The sequence below is a fragment of the Dromiciops gliroides genome, chromosome 1 (assembly GCF_019393635.1).
Source record: "Dromiciops gliroides isolate mDroGli1 chromosome 1, mDroGli1.pri, whole genome shotgun sequence".
NCBI classification, from domain to species: domain Eukaryota; kingdom Metazoa; phylum Chordata; class Mammalia; order Microbiotheria; family Microbiotheriidae; genus Dromiciops; species Dromiciops gliroides.
The window spans coordinates 387,608,866-387,634,293 of NC_057861.1; the positions used below are offsets into that span (position 1 = coordinate 387,608,866).

At 36.0% G+C, this 25,428-nt stretch overlaps 1 protein-coding gene across 6 annotated transcripts in view; it reads right to left on the reverse strand.

Annotated features, from left to right (window-relative positions):
- The window catches only part of ERBIN (erbb2 interacting protein), a 192,161-nt gene that overhangs the window by 120,919 nt on the left and 45,814 nt on the right, over positions 1 to 25,428 (reverse strand). For all 6 annotated transcript variants that reach the window (XM_043987553.1, XM_043987538.1, XM_043987530.1 and 3 more), the window contains exon 3: positions 4,353 to 4,409. The gene's annotated coding sequence lies outside the window, so the exon portion shown is untranslated. The remainder of the gene's footprint in view (positions 1 to 4,352; positions 4,410 to 25,428) is intronic.

A 25,428-nucleotide genomic window follows, 5' to 3' on the forward strand; every position in this document is an offset into this window, starting at 1 on the left:
TCACTTTACCTCTGTGAGCCTCATTTCCCTCATCTGAAAAAATTTTATTGTTGTTTAGTGGTTTCAGTCATACCCAAACTCTTTGTAAACCCAATTGGATTTTCTTGGCATCAAGATACTGGAGTGGTTTTGCCATTTCATGTTCCAGCTCATTTGACAGATGAGGAAAATGCAGCAAACAGGGTTAAGTGACTTGACCAGGATCACATAGCTAGTAAGTGTCTGAGGCCAGATTTAAACTCAGATCTTCCTGGCTACAGACCCAGCACTGTATCCACTATGTGACCAAGCTGTAAAATAATTCTTGTAATACCCATATGGTAGAGCTACTATAAGGACCAAATGAAAGTATGTGTCTCTGTGTGTGTGTATGTGTGTATTATAACGATGGAATGACACCACCTGCTGGAGGCTAATTGTAGGAAAGCTCCACCATGAGGAGAAGGTCTCTGAGGGCAAGACCATGCGTCTTTTCTTTGGCATCAGGGACGTTTGCTTGGGGGAGGAAGAAAGGGGAGGCTGGCGCTCTGACTCTCTCTCTTTCCTGAGGACTCTGGTGGAGAAGGGAGCTAGAAATGCGCTCTCTAATACATAGAGGAATCCAGGCCTTTCTCTCTCTCTCTTTACCAAATTCTTATTCTCCTTAATAAATGTTAAAAATTCTAACTCTTGCTAAAGCTTATAATTTATTGGAGACCACTTATTAGATATTTTAGACAGTATAGCTAGAATTTTAGCCCTAACAGTATAGTGTTTAGAAAAGTTTAATACCTTATATAAAGTCAGCTATTATTATAATCCAGCATTGGACAGTTGTCAAACCACCTTCATATATGCCTTATCTCATTCAATTGGTTCCCCACAACAGCCTCGTTGTATATTTGTAGAACTACTGTATTTACAATTTACAATGTATAATTTATACTCTTGAGATACTTCTATAACTTAGTAAAGACTCATTATATACTTGAACATAGGAGAGGTGTGTTACCACAAGAAAAAGAAAAAAGCTGTAAACCTAGACATATTTCTTTAAAGGACAATCTGATTTTTACTTCTCCCCTGGAGGCAGCAGAGAGCTAGGCAGAGCAACGTTAGGTGGGAGCCAAGCTTAAGGTCTGTGGGATTGCAAATTGGATTTCCTTTACTTAAAAAAATCAAACAAGAAACCTTGCTCCAACAACAGCAGTTTATCAGTTACTTAAATTAAAGAGAATGTCCTATGTTTTCTTTAGTACTGGAATATCTATCTCTGTGTATATAGCAAAAAAAAAAAAATAAGATGTGGTGATCTAATCTTTTCTAATTACACCAGGAAGATATCTTAACAACAATATATTTAGTTACACATATTTCACTTGAAGTTGTACTACTAAGAATTTTGCTCTTAATCCTAACTGTGTTTGTTCCATTTCTGTTCACCAAACAAAAATTCTAAGCAGCCAACTTGCAACTCATTTCATATGCAGGTCTACTCCAGGGAAAACATACTTTTAAATAAATGAACACTGGTTCAAGGTTGGTAGATTAGCCACTATTGAGATCTATCATTAGTGATGCTGGACAGCGCACTGGCCCTGGAGTCAGGAGGACCTGAGTTCAAATCTGCCCTCAGACATTTGACACGACTAGTTGTGTGACCCTGGGCAAGTCAGCTAACCTGGTTGCCTTAAACATCTGGGGCCATCTCCAGTCATCTGGATGGATGGATGAATTGATGGATATAGAGATAGAGAGAGATGATAGAGATAGAGAGATATCTCTTGTCACTGGACCCAGATGGCTCTGGAGGAGAGACTGAGGCTGGTGATTTTGCATAGTCCTCCCTCAGTTAAATCCAATTCACTGAAAGTCATGACATCACCTCTCAATGTCATGGCCTTCTTCAAGAACAAAGGACAATGGGGCGGCTAGGTGGCGCAGTGGATAAAGCACCGGCCCTGGATTCAGGAGTACCTGAGTTCAAATCCAGCCTCAGACACTTGACACTTACTAGCTGTGTGACCCTGGGCAAGTCACTTAACCCCCATTGCCCCACCAAAAAAAAAAAACAAAAAGAACAAAGGACAAACAACATCAGTGTAACCACATTACACTTTCCCTTAATGTTCACTAAAACCGTAGCAGATTGTCTAGTATTTCTTAAACAATTTACTTACATTCCTTTAAGAACACAGGTTGTGTTGGTGCAGTTGTGGAAAGATACAACCATTCTGGAGAGAAATTTGGAACTATGGCCAAAGGGCTTTAGAACTGTGCCTACCCTTCAACCCAGCAATACCACACTGTAAGGTTTTTATCCCAAAAGAGAGAAAAAGACCTACTTGCACAAAATATTTCTAGCAGCTCTTTTTGTGGTGGCTAAGAATTGGAAATCAAAGGAATGTCCATCGATTCAGGAATGGCTAAACAAGTTGTGCTATATGATGGTGATGGAATATTATTGTGCTATAAGAAATGACAAGCAGGATGATTTCAGAAAGGCCTAGAAAGATCTGTATGAAATGATGTACAATGAAGTGAGCAAAACCAAGAGAACACTGTGCACAGAGAAAGCAATATTGTTTGATGAACTGTGAATGACTTTATTCTCAGCAATACAACGATCCAAGACAATCCCAAAGGATTTAATGATGAAGCATACTATCTACCAAACTCCAAAGAACTGATATTGATAACACAGACTGAAGCATGCTATTTTTCACTTCCATTTTTTCTTTTATTCAAGTTTTCTTATATAAAATGACCAATATGGTAATGTTTCACATAATTGCCTAAGTATAATTCACATCTGATTGCTTACCACCTCTGGGAGGGGGGAGGGAGGAAGGGAAGGAGGGATAAAATTTGGAACTCAAAACTATAAATAAAAATGTTTCTTATAAAATTTTTAGAAAGAATACAGGTTTAGGGGCAGCTAGATGGTGCAGTGGATAGAGCACCGGCCCTGGAGTCAGGAGTACCTGAGTTCAAATCCGGCCTCAGAAACTTAACATTCACTAGCTGTGTGACCCTGGGCAAGTCACTTAACCCCAATTGCCTCACTAAAAAAAAAAAAAAAGAAAAGAAAAGAAAAGAATACAGGTTCACAAAACTCTTTCCTAACAACAATTCTGTAAGGAAAGTAGTGAAATCATGATTATTACTCTCATTATATAGATGACACACACAAAAGGATCAAATAGGATTTTATGAAAAATCACATATAGCTATCAAATGGAAGAGCCAGAATAATATACTATAAATATATATAAACACATAAAAACTACCTAGCAATCTACAAACTGCAGCAAAGTCATGAAAAATCACATAATTAGGGTGGGTTCTACAGCCAGCTCTGTCATTAAATAGTTGTTTGAACCTAGATAAATTATTTAAGATCATTTATAAAATTAAGAGGTTGAATTAAAACTAGAAGAGACTTTGGCAATTATCTAACATTGTAATCTCTCAGATCATTGAGTGGTAGAGGGCTCTTCATAGTGTTAAAACTATAGCATCACCTTAGCACTGAAACACTCTGAATACTTTTATAGCCTACTCCATCCAACTCTATGAATAAGGATGCTAAAATACTAGCAATTCAGGGATTCTGGGGGAGGGGAGGCAAGGAAAGGAATAAGCTAGATTTGTGGATTTTCAAAGGTTTCCATTGGTTGTGCTTAAAGGGGTTTATTTACTTACTTCTAAAGTTGAACAATATGGAATTTTAATTTTGCTTCAGGAAATATTTTTGGAATAGGTACTATATTATAATTTAAACTACATTTTCTAAAGTTAACTTCTATAATAAAGGCTTCTTTTTATTGCATATTTTCTCAAGTGAAAAAGCACAATCCAACTTGTAAACATTCATCTACTACTTGGAACATTTGATAACTTTTTTTGTTGTTGTTTTTGTTTTTGTTTTTGTGGGGCAATGAGGGTTAAGTGACTTGCCCAGGGTCACACAACTAGTAAGTGTCAAGTGTCTGAGGCCGGATTTGAACTCAGGGACTCCTGAATCCAGGGCCGGTGCTTTATCCACTGCACCACCTAGCTGCCCCTCATTTGATATCTTTTTAACTTTAGAATATTTAAGGGAAAATATTATACAGAAACAACATTGGGAGAGAAGTAAAAATTCTCAAGGAACTGAGCTTCATCAGATGAAGAACTGATAGATCATGAGATGAAGAACTAAAATAACTATGTTATTTGAAGTTTGAGGATCAACAGGTGTATGAAGATCATTTACTATACTAGTTATAAATCTATACATCAATGAAATATAAAATGTTCTTTCATATTTATTTATATATTTGTTACAATTAGCTACGATGTTTCAATCAAATGAAATTCAAGTTACTCACCACTGGGTTGCGGTTATCTCCCTGATGTTACTTCCCTGAGCTCTAAAAGCCAACATTCTATAAAGAACAAAGAAAGATAAGTTTAGCTCGGCAGTATCAAATCTGGAACTATACTACAAAGCAGTAATCATGAAAACTATTTGATACTGTTTAAAAACTAGAGAGGTTATCAGTGGACCCTATTATACAACAATAGGTATCTCAAAAAAAAGAAAACAAGGTAGCATTTTGTTTAATATACTTAAAGCCCCCAGCTACTAGGATAAGAACTCACTATTCCACAAAAACTACTTGAGAAAACTAGAAAGCAGATATTGGGTATACCATTCACATGATATTTAAGCTTCAAATGGTTATATAACTTTGATATAAAAGGTCATACCATAAAGATATTAGGAGGAAGGGAAAATATTCCCTTTGTAGCTGTGGATAAAGGAAGAATTCACGATCCAAAAAAGAATAGAGGGGATACACTGAAAAGTGAAACTTTATCACTATATAAAATTAAAAAGGTTTCTTTGCACATAATCCATGTAATTAAAATTAGAAGAGGAAAATTTCACTTGGAAAAAAATGTTTGCAGGAAGTTTCTCTGATAAAGGCTTCACAAAAAAGAACAACAGCCATTCCCTAATAGATAAATGGTCACAAAGGTTATGAATAGGCAGTTGTTAAAGGAAGGAATCAAGCAATCAACAACCTTAGGAAAATCACTAAGAGAAATAAATACCATTTAAAACTCTGAGATACCACTTCATTCTTCCTTCTTGACCTCTCTTCAACCTTTGATACCATCAATCACCCTCTTCTTCATACTGTCGTCTAGGTTTTTGTGATAATGATTTCTCCTTGTATACCTCCTACCTATCTGTCTGTTTCTTTTCAGTATCTTTTGCTACAAAAGACTCAGTCCTGAGGTCTTCTTCCTCTACTTACACTATTTCATTTGGTGATGTTATCAGCTCCCAGAGATTCAATTATCATCTCTATTGCAGATGATTCTCAGATCTATTTATACAGCTCCTAAACTCCACTATCACATATCCAACTAAAAAATGAACATCTCAAACTAGATGTTCCATACATATCTTAAACTCATCATGTCCAAAACTGAACTCACTATCTTTTCCCCAAAACCATCTTCCTACCTTCTCTATTACGACTGAGGATAATCATCATCCTCACCAAGGGTCACAATCATACTTGACTCCTCACTTTCTTTCATTCCCTATAACAATGGGTTGTCAAATCTGTTGATTCTACCTTTGAAACATTTCTCATACATGCTTTCTCATCTACTCTAATATTGCCACCACTCTGGTGCAGGCCCTCAACACTTTACACCCGGACTATTACACTAGTCTACCTATCCCAAGTCTCCCCACTCCAGTCCAATCTTCTCTAAACTATGAAAGCAATCATCTTAAAATGCAAGTCTGTTCATGTCACACTCCACTCCCTTTTCAATAAGCTCTGGTGGATCCCCAGTACATTCAGGATCAAATATAAAATTTTTGTTTGATTTTTAAAGTCCCTTATAGGGGCAGCTAGGTGGCGCAGTGGATAGAGCACTGGCCCTGGGTTCAGGAGGATCTGAGTTCAAATCTGGCCTCAGACACTTGAGACTTACTAGCTGTGTGACCCTGGGCAAGTCACTTAACCCTCATTGTCCTGCAAACAAACAAAGAAACAAAGAAACAAATAAATAAATGAATGAATGAATAAATAAATAATGCTGGATGGATAGATAGATAGATGATAGACAGACAGATAGATAAATGAAGTCTCTCATAACCTGGCTCCTTCTGACCTTTCCTACACCTTACTACCCAATGTCCTTTGTGTTTCAATGATGTTGGCTTCCTTGCTGTTCAAACAAGACACTCCATTTCCAGACTCCACATATATTCACAGGCTGAGTTCCATACCTGGATTGCTCCCACTCCTCAACTTTAGCCCATGGCTTCCCCAGCTTTCTTCAAGTCCTATTTAAAATCCAATGTTCTGCAAAAAGCTTTCTTGGTCCCATCTAAGATCATCTCCAATTTATCTTATACATATTTTGTTTATAAATAGTTATTTACATGTTATCTGCCCCTACTAGAATATGAGCTCCTTGAGTGAAGATTTTTTGTTTTATTTCATCCTTTCTTCTTTGTATCGTATGTGCTTAGCGCAGTGCTGGTATACAGTAAACATACCTGAACCATTAAATTAGCAAAGATGACCAAAAAAAAAGAAAGAAAAAGGGACAGCTAGGTGGTGCAATGGATAGAGCACCAGCCCTGGAGTCAGGAGGACCTGAGTTCAAATCCGGCCTCAGACACTTAACACTTAACTAGCTGTGTGACCCTAGGCAAGTCACTTAACCCCAAGTGCCTCACAGAAAGAAAGAAAGAAAGAAAGAAAGAAAGAAAGAAAGAAAGAAAGAAAGAAAGAAAGAAAGAAAGAAAGAAAGAAAGAAAGAAAGAAAGAAAGAAAGAAAGAAAGAAAGAAAGAAAGAAAGAAAGAAAGCAAAAGAAAAGAAAATGAAAAATTCTGGAATGACTATGAGAAAACAGGTACACTGATACACTATTGGTTAAGTTGTGAAAATGGTGCTGTCAGCTGAAAAGTAATTTGCAACCAGGTTCATACCCTCTGATCAAGTGATATCACTATCTGGCCTATAACTCAAAGAGAACAAAGGACCCATATGTACAAAAATACTCATAACAGTTCTTTGTACTGACAAAGAACTGGAAAATAAGGGAATTCCAATTAATTGGGGAACAGTTGAATAAATTATATTCTAAGAATTAATAGAAACTTTAAGAGACTTAAGGGTTCTCACCAATGAAATTACCAACCATGATTCCAGAGGAAGGACGAAAATATAGATTATCCACCTCTTTGAGGAGAGGGAATGGGTTCAAGAAGAATGAAAACAAAAAAGATAATAAAGAACCACTGTAATCTAATGAGTAGGGAAGTGACATGGTCAGACCTAAGTTTTAAGACTATCACCTTGGCAGCAGGATAGAGGAGAAATATGGAGATAGAAGATCAATTAAATGATTATTGCAATAATTTAGGTGAGAGGTGGTAAGTCCCTAAAACACTTGACACTTACTTGCTGTGTGAACCTGGGCAAGTCACTTAACCCTCATTGCCCTGCAAAAAAAGGAGGGAAGGAGAAGGAAGGAAGGAAGGAAGGAAAAGGAAAGAAACCTAGGTTTTTGTTGATGTAATAATATCAATCATTCTACCACAAAGAAGCAATTTTCCTAACTCTACTTCACAACTATTTTTAATAAGGAAAAAACAAACTCATCTACAGAGACAAAAGACAAAAAAGAGAATCAGAAAATATAAAAAGGGAAACAAGTGTAGTGGTTCATATGTAACACGTGCCATTTCCATGCACTGAGTTCAGACCCAGCAAGTTACTAATTTGCACTTCCAAAATGAATGGTCAAATAAATGAAATGAACAAACAAAAAAACACTTATTAAGCCTTTACTTTGTGCCAAACATTGTGTTAAGGGGTACAACAGAAAACTGAAACGATCCTTTCAAGGATATCCCATTTTAATTGGGGAAAAGGACATAAAAGGTAGGCTTCAGTTTTAGGGCAGAAAGAAAGGACAGATGGTCCTTGCAGTGCCATGGCAGGTCAAAGAGAAAGGCCCAGGAAAATTTATGGTTCACTGTCAGCTCACATGATAATGAAACATCTGGAGAAGGGGGAAAAGCAATGAGGGTATAGCAAACAGGGGTAGATAGATGATAAGGCCTAGTGATCCTTCATCCTACCAGAGATAACTCCCTATCCATTCAAGTGACATGTGTATTCATGTCCAACCCAATACACAGGAAGGGGGGAGGAGGAGACTAAAGATCAAGTAGATAGAGATTATTAATTATTAGTAAATCAGTTCATAGGATAATAGTTAGAATTAAAAGGGCCCTTTGAAATCATCTGAACAATTCTTCCCAAGAAAATAATTGCATAAGTGGCAGACTGCCCAGGCCAATCCAAAAAATCTTTAATACCTGAAATATTTTGCACAATTACAATAAAAATAGAAATTATGATACCAATTTAAAATAACAAGCTAAAATAAAATAATATATAAATATGTAATATATTTATAATATATAAACTAGAAAAATAAATAAAATATTAATGGATGACTTTAAGAACTACTTGTAGGGGCAGCTAGGTGGCGCAGTGGATAGAGTATGGGCCCTGGATTCAGGAGGACCTGAGTTCAAATCCAGCCTCAGACACTTGACACTTAACTAGCTGTGTGACCCTGGGCAAGTCACTTAACCCCAATTGCCTCACCAAAAAAAAAAAAAATTAAAAAAAAAAAAAGAACTACTTGTATACCAGAAGAAAAACAGGTTTAACTAGAATAGGAAGGTTATGAAGCTTCTGTGAATTTTCCTGCGCTTTCATTCAACTATTCTCTATGGCTAGTTTTTGTTTGTTTTGTTTTACAATGGCTAATTTTAGTTTAAGACTTACAGCTTTCCTTTTCCTCCTGATTCAGGTGAACAATATTGTAGCATAAACTATGAATCAAAAAGCCTGAGGTTCAAATCCTGACTCTACCACATACCATTGTGACTGTGGGCAAATCTGTTAACCTTTCTATGAAGACAAATTTCAGTAACTTATTGTGAGGATTAAATGGGATACGAGATTGTAAAGTATGTAAAGCCCCTCATGATGATAGATTAATATGGGTTATAAGTCTTATTAGCCATGACTGGCTCACACATATTAAGGGGAAGTTGCAACTGGGATATAGATTTTTCTGAATTCACCAAGAAAGAAAGAGCTGAGAGTGAAAGGAAGGATAGCTACACATAGCTAAGAAAGAAGGGATTGACTTAAGCAGAATTAAACAATATGGGTGTTGACAGAAAAGTTAAGGAATAGACTCTGTCAAATAGTTCACCTCTCTGGCCACCAGGTGGGCCTGTGCACCCACAAACAACCAAGCTTTTTATTTTGACAGTTTTTAGAAGGGATTGAGATTCAAATAACTAAAAATGTGGGTGGAAGGGAAGAGAAAGGAAAAAAAGCAGTTATGTAGTATGTACAACATATTCACAAGTAAATTCTTCCTAATTTTTAAGTCCCTTTTTTGTTTTCCCTTTCTTAATTTACAGAGAAACTGAGTACCAGTTATTTTGTTTCATAAAGTAGAAAGTTGATATCTAGAGATGTCACATGGTACAATGGAAAGATGAGGTTTGAATCCTGGCTCTGCTACTTACCATCTCTTATGACCTTGGGCAAATTATTTAACCTTTCAAGTCTGTCCTCTTAGCTATAAATAAAAGATTATACCAGATAATCTAGTAGTATAGTGCCCTACATATGTTTGTTAATAGGTTTGTCAATTATCTCGATGATCCTTTCTAATGTCAAAATCTATTACTCCAGAAGTATCAGCAAAAACTCCACTATAACAACAATGAAGAAACCCCCTGTAAACTACAACCTATGTAAACTGACACATATTTCCCCAACAAAATGTTTCTGAAACCTGAGTATTTTAAATAATCTTAAAACTAAGCTCAAAACAAGTTGTCTTTTGTAAAACAGTACTATTTATGCTTTCTACTTTAAATTGATGCAAAATCTGATTATTGTCTACGATATGAGCCAAATACTATTCTGAATGTTAAGGATCATATAAGTTATTTCACTATATGACATTTGCTTCCTGGTCACACAAATCTTCTAGACAGTCAAACATCTATTAAAGCATTGTTTTAAAAAGATAAGGAAAAAAGTAAGAGCAAGTAATTATTTTCTTACTTAATTTTCCTTATCTGTTTTTAATAAAAATAAAACAAACTTTCCAAGTATCAAAACCTTCTTCCTTGCATAGTATCCATTTCTAAGCCTCATAGCCAAAAGATATTACCAGAAAGGTGGCTCATTAAAAAATATCTAGCTGTTTATTCTTAAATTACTTCTATCAGCATAGTCATAGTCACTCAATCCCTGGTATATAGGTCGCTAGATGGCACAGTAGGATAAAGTACTAGAAGTACTGGGAAGACAAGCATAAAAATTCTGCCTCTAACACTAGCTGTATGGCTCTGGACAAATCATTTAATTGCTATCTGACTCAGTTTCCCACCTGTAAAATGGAAATAATAACAGCTATCTCCCAGGGTTGTTGTGAGGAGATAATATCTGCAAAGCATTCTGCAAAACCTAAAGCACTATATAAATACAATTATCATCCTCAACATCACTGTCATCACCATCTACTTGAGGTTCCCTGGTAGACCAAGTAACAATCATCGTCCTATGACAACTCTTGACTTTAGATATCCAAAAAGTATCTAGAACCCAATATATGCTGGCATCCTGCCTGTCCCAGTGGAGCACTTAGGCTATGAAAAGGCTATCATCGAGTAGTTTCCCTCACTTTCTCTTCTCTGCTCCCTCTTCTCTCCCCAACCTCCTTCAGACACAGCTATAAGATACAGCTATACCGAAATGATCTTCCTACTGCTCTTCACATAGGACCCTCCACCTCCCATTTCCATGCTCCTCAATGCATTGACTTATTCCACGACGTGGAATGCCTTACTTCTCCATTCCGCCTCTTCACATGCTTAATATACTTCAAAAATCAGCTCAAGCACTACTTTCTACATAAAGCTTTTCCTGATCACCAAGTTCCCTCCTCCACAAAATTATCTTTAATTTTCTTTATGTTCTGTACAGGTATTTCTGTCTTGTATCCTCCAGTGCATAACAAAGTACCTAGTACATACTATGTGCTTAATACATGCATGTTGATTGATTGAAAGGAACAAGGGAAATAGAATGAGGCAGAAATGTGTCTTGGGAAATGAAGCATAAAATATAGATAGTTTTAAGTACAGAAATAGTTCTTAGAACTTCATTCAGGCACAAAAATTATATTTCTGCCTTCAAAGATCAACTAGTACATTTCAAGGTCAAGGTGCTAGAGATACAAAGAAAAAAATGAACAGTCCTTTCCCTTAAGGAGCTTTAAATGAGTCCCCCAAGCTTAGTTTCTTCTAGCCTACTTGATACCATAAATTCATTATAATAATCAAAAGTAAAAGTTAAAAAAAATTTAAAAGCAATGAATTTCAACATCCATGAAGTTGTGGACAAATCCTTATACATTCCACAATAAGGGAATTACAAGTCAGTAAAATTTGGGGGAGTAATGTAATTTGCCATTATGCAGTAAAAGTCTCAAAATAATCATCTTTTAACCTAAGGAGTTTCAATGCTAGGAAAAAAAAACCTGAAAGAATTATCAAATAAAAACAAGACAAAACAAAAAAAGAGTTAAAAGATTTCCATAGGGGCAGTGGATAGAGTACTGGCCCTGGATTCAAGAGAACCCAAGTTCAAACACAACCTCAGACACTTAATATTTACTAGCTGTGTGACCCTGGGCAAGTCACTTAACCCCAATTGCCTCACCAAAAAAAAAAAATTAATAATAATTAAATAAATAAATAAATAAACTTAAAAAAAAAAAAAAAGATTTCCAAAGCAACATTATTTGGGGTTTTGGGATTTTTTTGGTTTTTGGGTTGTTGTTTTTTTCAGGACAATAAGGGGTAAGTGACTTGTCCAGGGTCACATAGCTAGTTAAGTGTCAAGTATCTGAGGTCGAATTTGAACCCAGGTCCTCCTGAATTCAGGGCCGGTGGAATTACAAAAGAGTGAAACTAACCTAAGTGTCTAACAACAACAAAATGGTTAATGATTTCCCATTAACATAATGGAACCCTATAATGCAATTAAGACATACAAATATCAGTAATAAAGTCTAGAAATAACTTTATCAAATAATACAAAGTGAAAAAAGTGGAATCAAAAGAAAATACACACTACAACCATATAAGAGAAAAATAATAAAAATTAATGGTAAGGAAAATTATAAAGGAGACAAAAGGAGTTGCTGAAGAATTATGATATCTTATGCAATGAAAATTATTCTGACTTGTTATTCTGAATCATAACATTTAACTATTGCTGTTAAATATTAAATTTATTTGAAATCTTTTTTTAAAATGAGAGTGTTAGACTGGATGATTCCTAAGAAGTCTTTGGAATTCCAATATTCTATGATACCATTAAATATCTATGAAATAACTTTTCATAATAATAATAATAATCCACTCATGTGGTCTTTGAGGTAAAAAGTTATGTGATATGCTCATCTTAACCTTACAGATATAGGTCTTACTTTTTTATATACAATAACATCTCAGAAAATACTTTTCCTACCACTATGTTTCACACAAACATGCACCATCTGCTACTGTAGAATTATCCTGTATGATCTTCTATGTGGAATTATCTCTTTTGCTTGAGAATAATGCAACAATTTAATCCCATTACTATAGCCAATTTACATGCATCAATCCTTGGCTCTGCTCCAAAACTTTTAGTTATGTGACCCATAAACAACCCAATGAGTGAAACAGTTGCCGTTTACTATGCAATTTGCAGCAATTCTAGAGTAGAATAATAATATTCAATCATGATAGAAAATTCCATTTTATAACAGTGCATGAAAATAATTAATGGTCAATAAAAAGTCCTACGACCCTGATTTTTTATAAATTCTGAAGTCTTTTTCATTTCATGGGTTAATGATCCAAAGATTTTATACATATAGAAAATAACTGTTTATAATATGCACTGATACAAAGGAATCAACGTATAAATTAAAACAAGGATATGAAATTGTTCAAGAAATAAACCATCAATATTCTGCCAACATTATAGATAAGGTCAATTTCCATTAGCTGCAAGGCAGAGACCACCCCTGTACTTCCTCAGTCTGTAAACCAGGTCTAGACAGCAAGGCACTTTCAATATTCAAAGCACAGACTCTCAATTAGCAGAACAAGGGTAAACTGTATGTAATCTTGGGGAAACAAAATCAAAGGATAAAGCACTCAAACTAAAAAAAAAACAAACCAGGAGGTCTGATACAAGCAGAATAAATTAGAAATATTAATTAATCTATAGAACTGTTCATAAAATTAAGGAATACTTTAAAAGTGACCCACCAGGGGCAGCTAGGTGGCGCAGTGGATAAAGCACCAGCCCTGGATTCAGGAAGACCTGAGTTCAAATGCGGCCTCAGACACTTGACACTTACTAGCTGTGTAACCCTGGGCAAGTCACTTAACCCTGTTGCCCTGGGAAAAAAAAGATGACCCACCAAGCATTAAGCACCTATTATATACCAAGCACTATGCTAAACTTTAAGGATACAAGTCCCTATTCTCAAAGAGCTTACAGTCTAATCCAAAACTTTCAAAGAAAGAAACAGTATTAATAGATCATAGATTATCAAAATTGTACAAGCAAATAGAGTAAGTTTGTCACTATTCTAAGTGAAGAAGAGAAGATTTTTTAAGCATCTATCTATATGTCAGGTACTGTTCTAATCACTTTTATAAATATTATCTCATATGATCCTCACAAACAACTCTTGGAGGTAGGTGTTAATATTATCCCCATTTAATAGTTGAGGAAACTGAGACAAAAAGAGGTCAAATGACCTGACTATGGTCAGGTAACCAGTAATTGTCTGAGTGGATTTGAACTCAAGCCCAATGTTTGACCCACAAAACCACCTACCTGCCTCTAAAACAAAAAGGTTCCTTAGGCAAGATTAATATTGTCCAGCAGTTCTCAAACTTTTTGGTCTCAGGATCCATTTATATTCTTAAATATTATTGAGGAATCCCTCCCCAAAAGAGTTTTTGTTTTATGGGTTATATTTAATCAGTATTTATTGTATTAAAAATTAAAACACTTTAGCATTATTATGAAAATACTTTTGATCTCGCAGACCCCCTGAAATGGTCTCTGGTTGGGTTTTGGGTTTTTTGGGGGGGTTTTGTTTTGGGGTTTTTCTGCAGGGCAATGGGGGTTAGGTGACTTGCCCAGGGTCACACAGTTAGAAAGTGTCAAGTGTCTGAGGCTGAATTTGAACTCAGATACTCCTGAATCCAGGGCCAGTGCTTTATCCACTATGCCACCTAGCTGCCCCCCGAAACGGTCTTTGGAAAGAAACTCCAAGGGTAACCTGGACCACACTCTGAGAACTACAACATAGTCTAACCATAGACCTTTATGACAATAACAAGATCTCTAGAAGCATGACAAAATAAGGTAGGCCCTGAATCCTGATTTCATTATTGTGTGATAGCTAAAGTTCTTTTAAAATTAATTTTTTAAAACTTCAAAACTTATGGGAATTTTTAAAATTACCAAAACAAAAAAAGAAAATTTAAGTTGTAGGATGTTAACTTTAACAATTCACTGTGTTATGTAATTATTTCATTTACAAAGATAATTAATTTTCCAGAAAGAATATTTAATGTGATAATCATCACATGTTAAGATAACAGTAACAAATCAAGTATTTATTAAGTATTTAATATGCCAAATGGTTCCAAAGCATTTAATATGCCATATGGTTCCAAAGGTTTGTCATGCCAGGGTGGGGAGTGGGGATAAGCTCCCACTCTCTATAAAATGCTCCAATAGCATGCATCTCAAATAGCCTCTGACATCCAAAGCCCAACTCCTGGCCTTCTCGTGGTGGAACTATTTCCACTAACAGGAGAAGGGGTGAAGGCAAGTCACTGGTGCCTTAAAACCAGTCGCTTTGGGCAGGTGGGGCTCATTAGCCTCAGCAAGCAACCTGCCTAGGGGAAGGAAACCCTGATTTTAAACCTCCGATGCCTTGCGGCTATACCCATATATGGGAAAGGCTTTGGGAGTTAACCCCAAGGAAAAAATCAGGAGTCGGAGTCCCTTAGGCAGTTGGATGTTGGACATCACATCCCTCTGGCAACTCCTGCGGCAGCACTGGTGCCAAACTGTATTGGCTCTGCCTCTCCTTTGGATTCACCAATGTCACAGAGAGGGAAAACCTGCTGCATGGCAACAGCTTGTTTTCCAATTGATCCACCCAGGCCAGCACCCTGGAGAAGACACTCCAGCTACTCCTCATGGGATAGATACAACACAGGATGCAGCAGTTACCGGTTATAAGTCACTCAGGAGCTGTGGCTCCCGTATCGGACTGCACAGTCACACTGTAGTCTGTGGCTCTTCAAGGTGCTGATCCATGGTTGTCCACGACTGATGGAGGCCTACACCGCCTACACAATATGCCAAACATTGTACTAAATGACGGCAGTATAAAGAGAAAACAAAAAGTATCTATCTTCAAAATCCTTACATTCTGATAGAGGAAATAACATAAAAAATCACTATCTACAAGATATTTACAAATGTAAAATGTTATACTAAGACACTTAACATTACCATAAGAAAGCAGAATATCCCCATCCTGTGTGTAAAAAATATTACTTGGGGCAGCTAGGTGGCAAAGTGGATTCTGGAGGACCTGAGTTCAAATCCAGCCTCAGACATTTAATATTTACTAGCTGTGTGACCTTGGGCAAGTCACTTAACCCCAAATTGCCTCACCAAAAAAAAAAATTTACTTGATTCAGCAAAATGTGAGTAGCTTATTTACCTTCGTTAGGATTTTACCACTGTAAGGGAAGAAATTATGACCAAACAAGATCGAGAGAGCATTGAGAGATGTAAAATGAATACGTTTGATTATATTAAACTAAAAAGGGTTTGCATGAACAAAATCAGTGCAACCAAGATTAGAAGAAAGCAGAAAACTGGAAGAAAAAAAATTTTTACATCAAGTGTCTCTGATAATAGATTGAGAACTTAGTCAAATTTTTAATAATACAAGTCATTCTCCAATTGATAAATGGCAAAAGGATATGAACAGGCAGTTTCCAAATGAAAAAATTGTTTAAATCACTATTGATTAGAGAAATGCAAATTAAAACAATTATGAGACCTCACACCTATCTGATTGGAAATACTACAGAAAAGGAAAATGATAAATGTTGGATGGGATATGGGTAAATTGTGACATCAGTGCACTGTTGGTGGAGTTATGAACTGATCCAACCATTCTGGAGAGTAATTTGGATACCCTTTGATCCAGCAATATCACTACTATGTCTGTATTCCAAAGAGATCTTTTAAAAAAGGATAAAGGACCTATATGTACAAAAATATTTGTAGCAGTCTTTTTGTGGTGACAAAGAATTGGAAACTCAGGAGATACCCATCAATCGGGGAGCAGCTGAACAAGTTGTGGTCTATGATACTGATGGAATACTACTGTATTATAAGAAATGATAAGCAATATTATTTCAGAAAAACCTTGAAAGAAATAGCAATACTGAACAATGATCAAGTGTGGATGACTTTGCTATTCTCAGTAATAGAAAGATTCAAGCCAATTCCAAAGGACTCATAAAATAAATGCCCCCCCCCCAAGAAAGAACTGATGAAGTTTGAATGCAGATAGGGCATACTATTTTTCACTTTCTTTTGTGGGTTTTTTGGGGGTGGTCTGTGTTTTCTTTCACAACATGACTAATATGGAAATGTTTTGCATGGTTGCATATATATCATATATTAAATTGCTTTTCATCTCAAGGATGTCAGGGAGGGTGGGAATTTGGTATTCAAAATTTTAAAAGCAATGTTAAAAATGCTTTTACATATAATGGAGGAAGAAAATCATAAAATATTTTTTAAAAATAATTTTATCATTGCACACGTGAAATAAAATGTAATCCTTTAATGAATAACCAAAATTGAAAGAAATACAGGTAGTACCTAATTCTATTCAACAAACATCTATTAAGTACCGGTCACATATGAAGCTAGATGCTGGGTAGATAAAGTCCAAAACAAAAAACACACAGTCTCTATTTTCAGAGTTTACTTTCTAATATGAGGTTATATAACATATACACCAAAAACAGATATAGGAACTAAACACATAGTTTCGCTAGTAACGGGAACTCCTAAAAATATAGGTCAACACATTCTCTAAGTTCCACTGAGAGGTTAAAAGTAACTTGTACAGGCTTGCTCAGCAAATGTGTGTCAGGTAGAACTTGAACATAGGTGGCACCAGGTTCTCTACCCACTCTACCATACTGCCTACCAAACTACTAATAAATCCTCAATATCCAAACTATAAGACATGTTATGTGAAAATGGGATCCCATAAGAGACTACTAAAGGACTACCACTAGGGATGGATATGTGAAACTTGAGCTTACTACAGTGTCTGTAAAGGAGAAAGAACCCAATTGAACTCTGGTCATACCATTGATTAGGTTAGCAACCTGCCTAGTAAGATAACACTGTTCTTATAAATCTTGTTTAAAAAAAGAAGGAAAAGAAAAGAAAAAGACAGAACCAGAGGAATGTGAAGACTAGCCCTATTAGAATTGTCCTGATTATCAACTTAACTGAAAAGTAAGAATGGTATCACAAGGCAAAAATATACTAGAACAAAATAGAAATAACCCACCTACTGAAAAATGCAACAGTGCAAATAGTGCTGTTGACTTAAATGGGAAAGTACAAATGTACTGAAGATATGAATACTTTCATTATGTATCAGTACTATAACAAAACTTAATCTAATTATAGGGAAAGGCTTCATACTGCTCAGGTATAAGTCACACAAGACAAGTACAAGGCAATCATTTTTTTTAAGTATTCCTAAGTCTAAAAAGGAGTTAAGAAACTACTAAAACCTTGAGAGGGTAAAAGCTTAAAGACCTGAGATCACTTTCCTTAATAAAAACTCCAAAAAAAAAAAATTCCAAATAATAACATAATAAAAACATCACTGATGTCCCAAATGCTTTTGAAAAGGAAATGGGGCAAAATTTGATTGGAATTTAGAAAAGCCCTTCTAAAGTTTGATAATCTGAATTAAACTACCATATCAATTATCTCAAAACTTAGTGATCTTTAAAAGTTGTCAACTGAAATAAACATAATGAATAAATGTATTTTCTAATCATATTTGCCTTCACCATAAAAGCATTTTAGAACCTGAACACAACAGCATATGAATCAGCTGCTACCCCAGTGAGAAATGTAGGGCAAAAGGCGGAGTTATCAAGGAATCCTTCAAGGACACGCATAAAATACCACCAGGGCAAAAGGGACTTCAAAAACCTACCAAAAGGAATTGGAAGATTATATCAGTATTTGTCTGGTATGTGCAACAGTAGATAATGTGAATGCCATACTGCTCCACAAAAAAGCAAAAGCAAAAGAAGCATAAAGAAAGGATCTGGAAACCAAAAGCATATCAGAAATCTTAGCTACCCTTAATCAGATATTGAAAGAAAAAAATAAAAAAGCTGAGATCAGAGAAAACAATCACATATCTATACCACCAGCAACCCATCCAAAGATAGATCAATTTTGTGCTTATGTACCTTGTACAGAACACTCACAGCTTGTAGAACTAAAATATAAACACTTTCAAGAAAACAATCTGTTGGATTAAGAGCAAAAAGTGTGTGTCCATAAGTCAAGTATATTAAAAGCAACTTATTACCTATCAAGTAATTAATGAACAAGCTATCCAACTTTGACTCAATTCCATCTAATGGCTTATTTGAATACTGCAAATAAATAAAAAAGACCAAAGTTTAGTGAAAACATTAAGAGTTTGATGTCTTCATGGAAAACTTTTCTCTACTTAAAATATGACATAAATATATAATGTCATGAACAATTCAAGTAAAACTGGTATTTTTCAAGAAGACCATGTAAACCCATTACAGTTCTTTCTTCCTTTAAATCCATCATCATTTATTTCTTCTAAATAGAACTAAACATTGGCTTCCAAATTAAAAAGAAGTCAAGCCAAAACATCTTATTAACCACTTGATGTACATGTGGATAACATCAAGCTAAATGGCTCCATAAACATATTAATTGAATAGCTCCTTCATCTTATGGAATCTTTGTCCAATAATATCAAAATGTCATTTGGACCCAGCAAGTGAAAAATCTGGAATGTACACAAAGAAAAGATTGAACCAATCAATAAAAGCAATGCCTACAAATGTCTTGATCTCCTCCATTCAAAACGTATAGAGCATAACACAGTATGAGAAAGCAGCCTGTGGATGAATACATTAAGAGATTCACTGGCATACTAAAACTGAAACTGAATGGGAAGAAAAGGCTTAAAACATTAACATCCATTAAATCTTAAGCAAGTGTAAAATAGACATTAATACAGCTAAAAATCATCCTAACAACAACCCATTTATTATTGACAGAACCTGGAGCTCATCGTGCTAAGGAGGCGACAAAAACAATAACACTTCTTCACCAAAAAAAAAGAATTGAGGAGACTTCTAAAAGTATATGACAAACAGCAACATTTTTGGAATATGCAGACATCATTTCACCAAGAAATAGTAAAGGCTGATAAACTGGGACATATAACTGGATTTGTCTAACATAACTCAAAGTAGTTTACCTTTAGATGGAGACTACGAAACAGCTAAGATGCAGTTATAGAACCAAAAGGACCTATAAGGACAATATCCACATAAACTTAGCCAAGGATATGTCAACAATGAAGTATACACCAAATGGCTGGATAATGAGAATCTGTTTGTGGCAAAGGAAATGGTTTATATGACAATTCATGATAAGGACACTGCCACCAGACATTACAGAAATGTTAGTTACCCTTAAGAACCCTTGGAATTGGGGAGGTAGGTGGCACAATGGATAGAGCACCGGCCCTGGAGTCAGGAGTAGCTGAGTTCAAATCAGGCCTCAGACACTTAACACTTACTAGCTGTGTGACCCTGGGCAAGTTGCTTAACCCCAACTGCCCCGCAAAAAAAAAAAAAAAAAGAACCCTTGGAATTATTGATCAAGGTAGACTGTGCAAGGAAAACAATGAAAACTGCTTAACACCTAACTGCTGGCTATAAAACTTTAGCATCTGCCAAATATCTAGCAAGATGTGACCTGCTAGCTAGAATTATACATTAGAAGCTTGCTATCAGTCACAGATTGATAAATGACAAATCCCCAAACTACAAATGAAAATTTCAAAATATCCTGGGAGAACCAAACCAATAAACTGGGCAGGAACAGGCAGGAACAGGACTGTTACTGTACACTGAAACTGTAGGCCAAAACTTCACAGACATAAAAATCTACAAAGCTTTCAAGAACAATGTTTTAAATAAATGTTGACATATCAATTTCCTATAAAACAAGATGAAACATACAAACCTAGCCAAGGTAATCAAAATCATGGAATAAAAAAATGGATGAGGTATATGATCCCTATTATTCTGTCTATTACTAGAGTAGTATTAAGGAGGACTTCAATGAATCTACGGATGAGAAGCATACATCCTAATACTTTTGTTCGACTAGACTACAAAAAACTCTTATTTTATCCACCAGTGCAAAAGTTCAGTGAGCATTAAATATAAAATAGAATAGCAATTTGTTTCTATCTGTATACATTACAAAAAGATAAGAGGTAATAACAATATTATCTTAAATTTATTTGTAAAATGCCTTTCAAGGTTCATAAGGTGGTTTAAATACATTATTTTAATTAATTCTCAAAACATAAGGAGGCTATGTGCAATTATGCCCATTTTACAGATGAAGGAACTAAGGCCCATAGAAATTAAGCTGACTTGACGCAATTAAAAAGCGCTGGAGACATTTCCTCCTAATCCTAGGTCCACTGCTCCACACACAAAAAACGAGGTAATCTGAGGTGGGAGAGGACACTCGCTTTGGGGGATGGAATGAAGATACGGAGATAGCACCTGATCTGAACCTGGAAGAAAATAAAAGATTTGATTATGTGAGAACAATAATATTTAACTAAATTGTGGGATTTTTTCATGGTTGGAAAGATAATTCAGCCCTGCTTTTATAGTCATTCATGTTGGAAAATCAAGATCAAACAAGTTTTTATCTTTCTGCTATGAAAGCAGCTACTGATTTCCTCCTTCCATACTACTACTCAATAAATGTTAAGAGGATCTCCATCAGAAGGAACCCAATACTTTCTTTATGGTAGACCATTATCCTAATTCTGGAGACTAAGTGGGCCTTAAGGATTACCATGAGCCAGAAGATTAAGCAATGCAGGACTCTTCATTTCAGCCAAGTCAGAACATTTTCTGTGCCTGTAAGAAGGGGAAAGGGCAGTACGTTTTGGAGCAGATTTAAATGCCTAGCTCCTTGAGCCCCAAGTCTATTTACAGTAAGTGACTACTGCTGCCTTTTACTACTTTGCTCCATCATTCTCTTAATAAGAGAGAAAAGCCTGGATGGGCAGTGTGGGGGCCGAATTTAATATGTGGAGAGTTAATTGGGTGGCTCGCCGTAATATTGGGGCTGACAGTGATTTTCAACTGTCTGGTCTCGCTTCCTTGTTGTTTCCTGTACTGATAAAAGTTTCCATAATTATTCCGATTTCCCCTGAAGAAATCTTCAAGGCTCTCGGTCATTGCCTGCTTAATTTCCTGTTTTCTAGTTCTATATTCCTTCAACAAGTGTCCTTGTTTATCACAGTAATAGCATACCTTAAGGTTTTTTGGTTGGCCTTTAGATGCCTGACCAGAAAGAGCTAGTGCCAGAATGCTCTGTTTAGACTTATTCTCCTCATTTGCCTCAAAGATATAGGTGGCAACTTCTTTAAGCTTTTCTATAGTCATATCTTTCCATCCTGGACACTGTGTTATAAAATATTTACGGACTTCTGGCAACGATTGGTGAACGAATATGTTAAGCACAACATAGGAATTCTTTGAATCTAGTGGATCCAGTCTGGTGAATTGCCTAGCAGCTTCACAAAGTCTATCGTAAAACCTATTAGGTTGTTCATTAGGCTCTTGAGTGAGTTTCAAGAATTTCTGCCAGTTTTCGGATTTTTTAGAGCAAGATTCCATTCCCTTCAGAAGTGTTTCTCTAGCATCTTTTAATTCTTGGAATTGTTGTACATCATTATAATTCCAATTTGGGTCCTGGAGAGGCCAAGCTACTACAGCAGCAAGGAACTGCTGCTGCTGCTGCTACTGATGCCAATGCAGCTACAATGGGCACAAGAGAAGGGAGGGCAGAGACATTTGAAATCCAGGTGACCAACACAGCCCAAACTAGGAACAGGTCAGAGGAAAAGAGTGCAGCAAGATTCACCAGGTAGCCCTCTTAGGTTCCTTCTCTACTAGAATACTTCATGGCTCTGTATTTCCCACTAACAAACCTCTTCAGGCCTCAGAACCACAGCAACAAGAAGGCTTGAATGGATTATCTATGGCAATGTCCATTCTCTATTAAATGAAATTTTTTTAAGGTTGGTGTAGCGGGGAAAGCCTGGGCCTAGAGTAAAAAAGAGCATCCTCAGATACTTAATAGCTGTGTGACCCTAGGCAGGTAACTAAACCTCCACATGCTTCAGTTTTCTCATCTGCAAAATGAAGATAATACTATCAGCTACTCCCAGAATTCTTGTAAGAATAAAATGAGATATTTGTATGTAAAGTGCTTAGCACAATGGCAAACACTATCAAAATGCTTCATTCCTTCCTTCCCATATGAGAAAATCTTATGTAGTATACACTCAATTAACAATTATGAAAACAATTTTTCTCTAACAAAATCAGCCTGTGTAGAGAAGGTTGATGGACATTTCAGTCACCTTAGTGAATAGGTAAGTGGTTTAGGCTTCCTATGGGCAAGAAGCTGACTTGGACAGAAGGCTCTGGGAGCAGGGGTGACTCTGATTTGACCATAGAAAATGCCACAACCATTCTAACTGCAGAAGCAATGAGGAGTGCCCATTATAGAATATAGCATCTGGTAAGGAGCAAAGAAAATCCATTTATTCAAACAGAAATCATAGAAGTTCTATAGATTAGAGTATATTAGAAAGTGAATGAGCTAATTAGGAAGAGAGCGAGACCATGAGAGAGGCTCTAATCTCACCAAAGGGGAAATTCCCTGAAGTCCCAACCAAAGGAGGCAACTAAAATCAGAGACTTGTTGAATTGCCAGCTCCCCTATATGTCTGCTGCTTCCCAAAGTATTTTCCCCCATCCACAAGTCTCTCCCTAAAGAATGTCTGGAAAGGGGGCAGCTAGGTGGCGCAGTGGATAGAGCACTGGTCCTGGAGTCAGGAGTAGCTGAGTTCAAATCCGGCCTCAGACACTTAACATTTACTAGCTGTGTGACCCTGGGCAAGTCACTTAACCCCAATTGCCTCACAAGAAAGAGAGAGAGAGAGAGAGAGAGAGAGAGAGAGAGAGAGAGAGAGAGAGAAAGAAAGAAAGAAAGAAAGAAAGAAAGAAAGAAAGAAAGAAAGAAAGAAAGAAAGAAAGAAAGAAAGAAAGAAAGAAAGAAAGAAAGAAAGAAAGAAAGAAAGAAAGAAAGAAAGAAAGAGAAAGAAAAGAATGCCTGGGAATGGCTATAATAGAATATAACTGTGCTATAAGAAATGACAAGCAGAATTTCAGAAAAACCTGGAAAGACTTACATGAACTGATGAATAGTGAAGTGAAGAGAACAAGGAGAACATTGTGTACAGTAACAGCAATATTATTTGATGGACTGTGAATGACTTAACTATTCTCAGCCAAACAAGGAGTCAAGACAATCCCAAAGGACTACTGATGAAACATACTATCCACCTCCAAAGAAAGAACTGATATTGCTAGAACACAGACTGAAGCATGCTATTTTTCACTTTCTTTCATTTTTTTCCCTTTTATTCAAGTTTCCTTATACAAAATGACTAACATGGTAATGTTTCACATAACTGCATATATATAAAATCTATAATTAATTGTTTATCACCCTCAGGGAGAGGGGAGGGGAAAGAGGGAAGGAGAGATAGAATTTGGAACTTAAACTTTAAGTAAAAATGTTTTTTATTATTTTAAAAAATAATAATAAAGAATGCCTGAAAAAGTATCTCTTCTGAAGAAGAAATGAAAAATAATGTATATTTTTCTTGAAAGCTCTCACACCAAATCCTTTCCTCAAGCTTCATTATATTTTCCACTAAGTAGAAGAGTAATATACATAATGGCTCCAAGCTTGAAATCGGGAAAATGATTTTTATTTAAAGCATAAATTCTCAACAGAAACCCTCAGCCTCCCCTGTCACTGAGAGGGGAAGCCATCCAGAATCAACAAGCTGTTCTGGGATTTTTCAAATAACCAAAATACTATCTCATTTATTCTCTTTCTCCTAGCTACTTTAACTTTTAAACAGTCTTGACCTTCAATAATCTCAAAAACAAAAATAAACAAAACCTTACACATAATTTCTTCCTTGTATTTCTCTCTTTCTCAACCATTCCATCTCTAGCCTATTTAAAAAATAATAATAATTTCTTGTAGGTTGTGCCAGATCTGCCATCTCTACTTGATTATTAACTACTTATTCCCTTACTTTGACATCCTGTAATCTGTATCTCTTCTTGCAGAAAAAAGAATTTTTTAAATTTAAAAGTTCTTGTTCTTCACTCCTCCAGATAGTCTTTCTTTCTTTCTTTCTTTTTTTTTTTTGGGGGGGGGGGGCAGGGTTAATGAAGGTTAAGTGACTTGCCCAGGGTCACACAGCTAGTAAGTGTCAAGTGTCTGAGGCCGGATTTAAACTCAGGTCCTCCTGAATCCAGAGCCGATGCTCTATCCACACTGCGCCACCTAGGGGCCCCAGATAGTCTTTCTATATCATCCTCTGTAACCTTGTGCTTTCCCAGTTCTCCTCTTAGCAAAAGCTCAGGGTCCATCATGCTCTCTCTTTTGATTCAATACATCAACATAAAGATATTCACAAACACTTTCAAACTTTTTTTTTTAAGAAATTTCCCAATCAAGTCCTAAACTTTTATATTCTCTCTACCTACTACATGATATCCATGTTTCCAATACTTAAGAGACATACCTAGGAAAGGAAAATACCCTATATTTACATAGTGCTTTTATGTTTTCACCTATATTTTTTTATCTGATACCCACAATAACTTTTGAGGTGGCTTGCCTTGTTTTGGTTTTGGTTCAGACTTGTAAATTCATATATATGAAGAATTCCCTGCATGAATGCAGATTACATTATAAATA